This window comes from Phoenix dactylifera, chromosome 7 (assembly GCF_009389715.1).
Source record: "Phoenix dactylifera cultivar Barhee BC4 chromosome 7, palm_55x_up_171113_PBpolish2nd_filt_p, whole genome shotgun sequence".
Classification (NCBI taxonomy): domain Eukaryota; kingdom Viridiplantae; phylum Streptophyta; class Magnoliopsida; order Arecales; family Arecaceae; genus Phoenix; species Phoenix dactylifera.
The window spans coordinates 7770648-7781439 of NC_052398.1; the positions used below are offsets into that span (position 1 = coordinate 7770648).

A 10792-nucleotide genomic window follows, 5' to 3' on the forward strand; every position below is an offset into this window, starting at 1 on the left:
TTTTTCCTAAGAGATGCTGTCCCTGTCAGTCACAGCAGCATCGTTCCATCACCCCCACTTTTGAGGGCCTCTCCAATGAAGTCATTGAAAAACTTTGACTGACAAAAGGATTTAAAAACTCAATTCTCCATGCCAAAAGGACAGTAACAGAAGCTCTAGATGCACCTGAAGCGATAAGGCACAACATGTTTATTGGAACTACAGGCAGTTCAAGAAGTCCAAAATACACCATGCACATAAATAGTATGTATTATCGATAATGAACAAAAGTTTGAGCAATAGTAAACTAGTTGAGCCTCAACTTTCATCCCAGCAAGTTGTTCTACCTAATCTGACAGAATATTCATCAGCACAGATTAAATAACAGTTGATAAGTTTTAGGCCAGGAAGGACCGATAAAAAAGGCGACCAGATATTACAACCAGATATCAGTCTGACATGCACCCTCCCATGTTGAATTATAAAGCATTAGGAAAGAATTACCTTTACCCTAACCAACAAAGCATCCCACATATATGGGATTGGCTGAATAAATCAACTTATGATCCACAAAAGTTTGAGAATGTAAAAGGACTACCCCTCAGCCTGATGTCAACTCCCCAAACTGGTGCTTCCTAGTGACAAACAGCAGCTTCAGACAAAAGAGAAGCCTTGCCACAAAGTAAAGGCCAGTTAGCAATCAAGGCACCACCTTACAGTTCATACGGTTGAAGTTCATGCAACTAGAAAGCAATTCCTCAAGATTGCCCTACATTTGGAGAAACTCCAGACAGACATGGAGATTTTTAAGGCATAAATGAAGCAAAAGATCCCAATTAAAATGAAGTCTGGTAAACATATTACAATATCAGAAGAAAAAGTGATATCAAGCAATCATATGCATGATCACAACAATTCTACAAAAATATTATACACTAATTTAGAAAGTTACACAATAGGACATTTTTCAAAATCACCTTAAAAAAACCATTCGAAAATTTAAGGGGAAGACCAGCCTCATTGGAAAAATAGAACCCTAAGAAGAGGCACCAAAACATGAAAGTGAGGGAGAGCCAGGCTACTAAAGTTATTTGAGGAGTCTATGGTTAGACCTAAAAGATCAGTCAGTTTGGGAGAAACAGAGCTACTCTAACGGATCTGCAGTTTAAGCTCATTCAACTGCAGAGCATATTCAAAAAACTTCAAGACAAGAATACAAGAAAACAATATTAGTAAATAACTATAAATCAAACTACATGATATAGAATTATTTATTATAACTGTCATAAAACAAAATAACAGGAAAGTACGGAACAGCACCAACTACTTTACTTTCACATTTTCTCCTAAAATGCAGGTTGATAATTCCTTTAAGCTAATCGGTCAGTCATTTCATTGCCCAGCTCCAGAATTTGTGAAAGGAAAAGAAGAAGTAAACAACAACAAAAACAATGATGGATCTATAGATAAGGATGAGCATTTTCCAATTATATCCATGAAAAGCTAAAGATTTATTAGTTACGATTTTATTTAGTTATTTGTAAAATGCATGCCAGTTTAAGCTACAGGTGTGCTGGCCTCCAATAGAATGCTTTGCTGATCATGCAATCCGGTCCAGGCATCTATAACAGACTACATGCTAGTTTTTTTTTCTTTTTAAATTAGAGTTAAGATCTTTTTCTCTTTTTTTTTTGGTACTAAGAGTTAAGATCTTCATCATGCCCAAAGGTCCAACCACAGAACCCAATATTAAATCAAGAAATAGGATTAAACACAAAAACTCATAAATAAAGACACTAGTGCATGTGAAATTGGAGAGTGAAAATCTTTATCTTCATATTAAACAGAATGCAACAAATAGCAGGCGACGGACTAAATTACTACCTTTTAATTTATTTTTTATTTATCCATTCTTTACAAGTATCTGACCTTTTTTGTCTGATACTTGTTGTACTTCAGAAGTTTGAATTTGTGAAAGGCATCTCCATTTTTATGTTTCTTCTTTAGCATGTCATTACCATATGTGATCTTTAAAATACTTGATTTTGTTACAACAAAAAAAAAAGATACAAAGAAAAAAAAAAATCTATGATATGCAAGCCAACCTGACCCCTCTCTTTCCTATCTCTCTGGATTCCAGATCTTTGACTAGTTTCAACCAGATATCCTTCACTTTTCCAGGCTGAAGGTCTTTTAACCTCACTTGAGCACAACCAATAAGTTCGGATGGTTGGATCCCTTCATCATCATATATCTTTACCGTCAAATGCTGAGTAGACGCATCTTCAACTATGAACTCGTAGTGTTCATTCCAGATAGGGTTCAAATCATTGTTCTGTATAAGATATGAAGTTAACTCCAGATAAAAGACACAAGATCTGAAAAGCAAGGAAAGAATTTGCATGTAGACTTACAATTGTTTTGCTAGTCTTCATTCTGTCACGTAATGGGCGTACATACAACACAGCATAGGGATCGGATTTTCCTATTATGTCTTTATTAGCTAAGGACCTTGCTTGGACAAGCTTTACTTCCAAAATTCCAACAGGTTTCAGTTCTAGGTCACTAAGCAGCAATAAACTGTCATTGACATTGTGAAACAAGTGGAAGTACAATTTTCAATACAAATGCACCAATAAATGACTATACCTGTAATCCCCAGGTAAAATGGGAACAATTTTTCTTACTGGCCATGTTAAGGTGTCTTCAATAGCATCACGTATTGTTCCCTAGATGAACATATTATTTTCATAGTATCAGTAGGTATGTATTGGTGTCCATGCACATAAAAGAGATGCAATGTGCTAAGGAAGGAATTATCAACCTCAATTGCATCAGAAATTCCAGGAAGAGATGATATTTCACCACCAATAACCTTGGAGAGTGAAATCCAGCTTTTTCTACAGTCAAAGGTATATCGTTATATAATACACAATACCACAGTAACTAACAAGACCAAAACATTAGACATAGTGTTTTCACCTTCTCTCTCAATGAATAACAGACAGCACCAAAGCAGGGAAACTCCTCCACCAACGGTTTAAAGATTAAACGAAAAACACCAGTAAAACCAATGTTTTCACCTGGATTGGAAATTTTGCAGCTTGTAAGAATTTGACTAGTTTGAAGCAATGGGAGAAAAAAAAAAAGATTGATAACTGAGTACTTCCAATCAACTTCCATTAAATTTATGGTTTCTCGCATTCTGTAAGTTCATCTATTTCAATTTGTTTAAGAAATAATAAACAATTCGCCAAAACAGAAAAGAGCTTTTTACAGTATTATCAGTGCAGATGATTAGTAAATGATCCAAGCTAGAGCTAGCTTGCCTCACTTGCAATCAGCTTAATTAAGCTTGAAATAGAAATAAATCAAGGTTTCTAAGTGCTTGCCCATGTCAGTCCAGCACCAACACTGCCGCTAGGTAATACAACATCCACTAAATGCTTTTTATTATTGAACAAAAAGACTTTTCTAAATTCTTAAGTTAATTTTAACATTGTTTTTTGTTTTAGTATAGCTCTAAACATGCATTGGCACATCTCTGCAATTGCATCAGCATTGAACATGCTGTTCCATGCTGGTCACTGTCCAGATATCTCCTTTCCAACAACAGAAATCCTTGAAATAGATAAATAATTAAAATACAATATATTCTCTAGTTTGTATTTGCAATTATTAAAGACAATATAATATGTATATTAAAGAATGTATTTCAACTATAACATTGAGATATAACAGCGGAAATTTGCTCCAAGTGTGGGTTTGTCTACATAGAGCCTGCACTATTGTTTGGCTTGGAGTGTCGGGCAATAAAGTACATGAAAACAAGTTGAGTGTAGCAGAAATGAGAACGTTAAGAAGAATTTGTGGTAAAACTAGAAATGATAGATTGAAAAATGAATATATAAGAAGGCCGTAGGAGTTGCACAAATTAAAGACAGATGGACGGAAAATCAATTAAGAATTTAAGATAGTGTGGACACATACAACAAAAACCTGAGGAGGTTCTAGTAAGGACAGGTGCACGTATGTATCTACGTACGTGTGGGTCTATACATTATATCTACACACACACACATACATATATACATATATGTATGTGTATATATGTATGTATGTATATGTGTATATATATATATGTATATGTGTATATATATATATATATATGTGAATGTTTATGTGTGTATATATATATGTATGTATATGTGTGTATATACACATACATATATGTATATATAAGCACCAAGAGATCTCAAGCACTCACAAGATCTCTTAAATGAGGTGTTCACAAGCAGCTCAAATTTTGCTCAAGTTATATAAGCATTTCTTGATTACAAAATGAACCGAACTTGAGCTAGGCTTCTTGAGCTCCATTCAGCCCTAAGTTCAGTTTTGGAAATATAAATTGGCACGTGCGTGTATACGTATGTAGGCTCTCACAAGATTTCTTAAATGAGGTGTTCATGAGTTTTGCTCAAGTTATATAAGCTTTTCTTGCTTACAAAAGTAACCAAGCTTGAGCTAGGCTTAGCCTGCTTGCGCTTAGTTTGTTTACAACAATAAGTTTACTTTTAGAACTATTAAAATGGTGTAATGAGTGAGTATTCAAGTCACTTTATTAGGAATAGTGAAAACACATGCACAATTAAGAGGATATCAGCTCACTGTAGTTGAAAGTGTAATTAAACTATTTCTCATGATTATAAATCCATTAGAATATACAAATAACACTAAGAGGATATACATTATGCTATATAACTGAGCAAAACTCTCTATAGCATAATTATATAGCATATAGTAATGTCCTTGATGCTCTCACATCATGCCTTAATGACGAATACCAATGCAATATTTTATTGTTTTAATGTTTGAAAAGGTAGAACCCTCTATAGCATAATGTAACATTACTCCAATTATCAACAACACAAACTCTACTTGGATGCCCTTATACTTATTCAAAGGACACTTCTGAGAATTCCACCATGAGGCTGCTCAAAAGCCTCAATTCAAAACACCGAAACAAGGATCCTTTTCCAAAGAATCTCCAGAAATGGGCCAACTCAGATCAATACCTAGCTCTCTTCCTTATGAGTGGCGAATTAGGTACATTAGCCCCTTAAGATTAAACTAAAAGAAAAAAATTTAGGTTCTGAACAGCGACATCAAATTGGCTTCTTATCCAGAAGGATGAAATCATCCATTACTGCACAACAGATCCACAAAATTAATTGAGAGACATGTACTATGAGCACATTTTTTTCACAAATCTACCGGGGGCTGCAAAGCATAGCATTGTGATTCACATTTTCCAAAAAAAAATATTAAGTAGATTGGCTTTGCAACTTTTTCAAAATGGAAAAAAAACCCAGGAGAGAAAGACTTTAAAAAATAAAATAAAATAATCACAGGACATAATTCATGAATAGAGCGAAATACTGCAGCATTACACCAGTCAGAACAGTAATTCATCAAGGATGCAGTGACATAATTATGTATGCACCTAGCCTCTCTATTGATTACTTCAGAATATCTGCCGTTTCGAATCTAAGCAAGAAATACTTGTATTACCTGTATGGGAAGTGCCACACCAAGTTTTGTTTGAATATCAAGTACAATGTTTGGATTACCATCCCACTGCAACTCCAACTCCATGGTAATCCCAGAACTATCATCTTCAATTATAGAAACTCCTGGAAAGATGATTACATTATAAATTTCTAATAAAAAATTGCTATGAGAAAGTTTGTAATAGGATAACCCCATGACAAAAAATTACCATGTTCTCATTTGAACACAAAATGTAGTAGATCATTAGAAAATATACTGTGCAATGATATGTATTTCTTTGGATCTTGAAGAGGTTATATTTATCATTTTTAATAATAAAAATAACTAAGATGAAAGGGGGGAAGAAGAAAAGCAATTATCCCAATAACAGGCAATGAATGAAATTACTGTAATTTGCATATTATTGGAGCAGTAATGTTATCCCTTCAGCAAAGTGAAATTCGGATAAATCAACAGGGTATGAAGTAACTCTAGGAAATAATCAGATGTAATAGCAACTGTTTGAAGGACCTACCTGTAAATTGTGGAGCAACAGTGCCAAGAGTTAGTTTTGCAAATTTAAGTGAAGATAAGATGGATGATTTATATTGTTCAAGAATTGGCTCAACAGAAGTCCTTATCAGCTCAGATGCTGCCTGTGACAATCAAATGGCAAACACAATCAAGCAATCCTATGCAAGAAGGAAATTTCTTTCTTAATCACCATTAGTCACCCTATCCATATAAGTTCTCTACGGATGTTTGCAAACAAACTGAAATGTACTACTTGGTGCCAGTCTTTCAGAATTTGAAAGCATAGAGCAGTGACCAAGAAAGAATAAATCAGGACCTCATTAACATAAGGCCAGATTTTCATCAATTCGAGGTTGAGCCAGTTCAACTGCAAGAATGATAAAAACCAGAATCAGTAAGACATTAAAAAAGGTGGCACATAAAGAATGTCGTTTAAAACCAAAACTAACTCAACTTCTGGCGCTGTGAGAAAACAACCCATGATGGATAAAACTGAGCTGGAAGAATCTTTCTGGAATCTTCGACTGTCATCTTTGAGAAAGCTGCCACTGTAGCAGCCTGCAATAAGAATACACATTGTCCATCAGCACAGGAAACCTCAAGAGGCACATATATTTTATCTATTCACTATCAAATGAGGTAAGAAATTTCTTTGATCCCAAACACAATGAGAACAAAAACTTGATGTCACAGCATCTTTTAGTTGGGCAAAAATTGGTGGATGTATTGTTTCAGCAGCAGAAAAACCCAAAATCCAGATACTTTAGACCCTCTATTAAAAAATATTTTAAAATTAAATGATCTCGAGCATCTTCAAATATTTAAGAAATCAAGTCGATTCATGGAAAATAACTAGTAATCTCACTTATCCACAATTTTTTGCATTTCAAGTACAAGAAAAAGTACTGCAGTTTTAATATCAACATATGTTATGCAGGCTTCCAAGTAGACAACATATATCTATCTAGACATTGACATATTTTACACATAACATATACCTTCATATCTTTAGCGACATCATTATCATTAAATTGTAATACATACATACATGCATGCATGCATATATATATATATATATATATATATATATACATACATATATACATACATACATACACACACATACATACACACATACTACATACATATATATATTATATATACATATATATATATATATATAATTATATATATATATATATACACTATATATATATACACATATATATATATACACATATATATATATATATACACATATATATATACACATATATATATATATACATATAATATATATACACATATATATATATACATATATATATATACATATATATATATCTACATATATATATATATAAGCTCTTAGCTCCACCGTCGGAAAAAGGGTTGGTGTTGGCTAGCTCCCCATTCTGAAAAACGTCCAGAATGGCCTAACCAAAAAGGGACTTTCCTGGATCAGATGAGGAAGGGTACGAGGGGTCCCCAAATGCACGAAAAAGCCCTTTATATACATATATATGTTTGTTTGGTCTAATATTTTTATGAGATGCAGACAATCTTCTAGACTACCTTTTAATCAGGACAAGCTGGGCCTTCTGGTTGGGTTGGGTTGTGCCCAACCCACATTCTACCCATTTGCTGCCCAGGTGTAGCTTTTGGACCTAAACATAATTCACAGGTCCGAAGTTCTTAGTACAAGAGACTACAATAAATGAGCTAGCAAGACATATCCCATCATTAAGATTGCTACAACAAGCCAACTACAGGAGTTAGAAAAAGTAAATAACTTTGTTGAAAGTTGAAGCACTGCAGTGGAAATAAAATAACATAATCTATAATGGCACTTTGTCTTCCCACCATGCTTGTTATTAAAGAATTATTGCTGCATAGGTTCCCATGGATTTACTGAGAAATTAACTCATCATCAGCTGATAATGTTTCAGTTTCATCCACTAATTTGGTTCACTCAGCAAGTCAACATTTGTTCTCCCTGAACTTCTCGAATTGTTAATTCTGGATAACATGACAAGCGATCTATGTATTTTGACTTCTGATATTTTTTATTGAAGCTCTTCTGCAAAGTTAGCAGATAGGTGATTCAGTGATTCAACATAGCTGTTCGCATCATTTTGAGTTTTGACACATGCTATTCTAATTCAACTGTCCTCTTGCTTATATTCCTAAATTTTCTCTGACTCTTCTATTTATTAATAGATTAACAAAATCTTTTTTTTTTCGTTCCCAGTGTTCTCCAATACTTACAAGAGCATGATGCTTAAGAACTCAACTATCATAGCCGGGTCTCAGTGAATTCTGCATAACATTCTTCCATGTCTCCTTGTTAGAAATATTTTTCCCCGGTTCCTCACGTTGAAAATTAAAATCTCTTAACTTGTTTATTATCGAAATCAGAAAATTTTATGTAAATTGCTGGGTATGGAAACACCATAGAACTGTATTTCCACGACAAGGACAGTATCATGACAATCCTTTTAGTGATGTTTGAGAATCCTTAAGAATAACAGAGATGTTTAGATTTCATTATTATGCCAATTTTTGTTAATGATTTCAGAATGACTAAGAAACGTTATATGAAAAGGCATGCCCAACCATTTGATTTATCTGATTATTTTCATACTGAGTTAAAAACCCAGTTTGTTGATTCAATTAAAATTATATAAATAAAAAATGCTTTAGAATTTAGAAATATGTCTTAAGAATTTCAATGGTTTCTAACTCATCTGGTATAGATCATTAACTGTTTTCGAATAGAAACTTTCATAAAAGTAACCTTGACAATGACTCCTAGCATGAAGACAAATATGCATAACTACTAGATATCAATCATATGCCTTTCCAGCATTCCAGGTGACCTGTCCTGATAAAGTTTTGGCTCCGCAACTATTTTTGTTCTCACTTCACTTCAAGCCAAACTCTTGGACGAGTATGTTTCTTTCAGAAGCTATCACTAGGAGGATATACTTTAATGTTCAGTTCATGAAGTGTGTATGTTCTTAGGATATCCTCATACTCATAAAGAGTCAAATGTTTATAGCCCCTGATTTTGTAAAAGAATTACTTATGCTGATGAGACGGAAGCTGGATCTGTAAACTATTCTCTACTCAGGGGTTTTCCTATTCCTCTTTGGCTGTCTTGTGAGAATGCTAGAGACAAAAAACCAATTAGTTATCCCCTACAGCTATAATTATGGAAGCTTCTGATTTGGAAATGTAGGAATGCCCGCTAAGCAGAGATTGAAGAAGAAAAATCCTTTTCAGTCCTCACAGCCAACTACTAAACCTGAAATCCTTTAATCTCAAATTGTATTCCCTTTGTTGGTTTCTAGACTGAAAATAGACTGTGGTTTTTTTTTTTTTTTTAACACTCTAAAGAAGGAAAACATAATCATTGCATAGTTTTATCAAGGAAGCAGCTTAGCAGGTAAAACCAGAAGCATTTCCACACCAGGCAACATAAATTGCACCGCATTGAGATAACTCGGATATACAATCTGCACCTACGAACGCCATTGACATAATGTGAGTGCCAGAAGACACCTTCATCAAGACTCGTATTAAGATAATGAAATAAGAATCCAATCACCCAAATTAAAAATAGCATCCATTCCTTGTCGTCCACATGCAAATTCATCAAAACAGGGTTAATAGCTTATCATTTTTTTTTTTAAAAAAAAAGAAAACATAAAACACCTGCAAAGCAAAGCAAGAAAAGAATGTACCAGCTCGGATCGTTTCTTGGATCGGTAATTCTCGGAACGGACGAAGCCCATCACCAGCCCGACCCCAACCACGACTCCCAGGAACAACCCCAACAAGAACGCCATCTCCGACACCTCCACCCACCACTTCCCAACCCAGAAGAGAGTTCAAAACCCTATCCCGGATCGGTGAACAAGAGCTTCAGAAGGACCAAGACAAGCCGGAGAGAAGGCAAAGCCTTGGAGCTCTCTCTTGAAGTCTTCTCCCCTTCGAATCAAGAAGAGGGAGGGCTTGGGATTTCTTGGTGCGGTTGGGAACAGATCGAGGACCTTCTCGATCGATGATGAGGACACGAAAAGAAAAGAAGACGGAGAAGCGAGGAGAGGAGGCGAAGGAGACGGCAGCAGCCGGCTTTGGCTAGTTCTTTTCTTCGGCGGAACGAAAGTGAGGGCCAATGACAACCCGGGCCTTCCCTTTCCTTGCCGACTTGCCGCCTTGCCGCGGCCCCCTTCTCCATCCGTCCGTACGTAAGATATCTCGTGATTACCACGTGAACGGATGGATGTAGTTGTCGTTATTTTCGGCAATGATATCTTTAATTAAGTAGGCCATTAAGTTTGGCTGGATCCGGACGTGGTTAGATAAATGTGACCGGCCAATTATTAGAGCTCTTTCTTTACATGTGTCTGGATTCCAGAGTGAGATGATGAGGGTATTAAGGGGTTAGGTGGGACCCTTTCGTGCTGACCCGTTTTAAGTTTGACCTATTTATTAGATAATAGGTTGGGCTAGCAGATCCAATGCACGTATGACATGGCAGGATATGATATTTTAGGTTATTAAAAAAAAAAAAAAAGGGCTTAAAAGAGTGCTAGACTACCTATTATTACAATCTAAAATTTCATCCAAAAAAATAATCAAAAAATATTTTAAATTTATTAGTTTTATAAAAATATTTAGAGATATACTCAGCAAATAATCGATGTGGACCGCCCACCCCACC

General features: G+C 35.0%; 1 pseudogene; it reads right to left on the reverse strand.

The window, feature by feature from the left end:
- Positions 1 to 2065: 2065 nt before the first annotated feature.
- Positions 2066 to 10280, reverse strand: LOC120111400 (annotated as a pseudogene).
- Between the last annotated feature and the right edge of the window lie 512 nt (positions 10281 to 10792).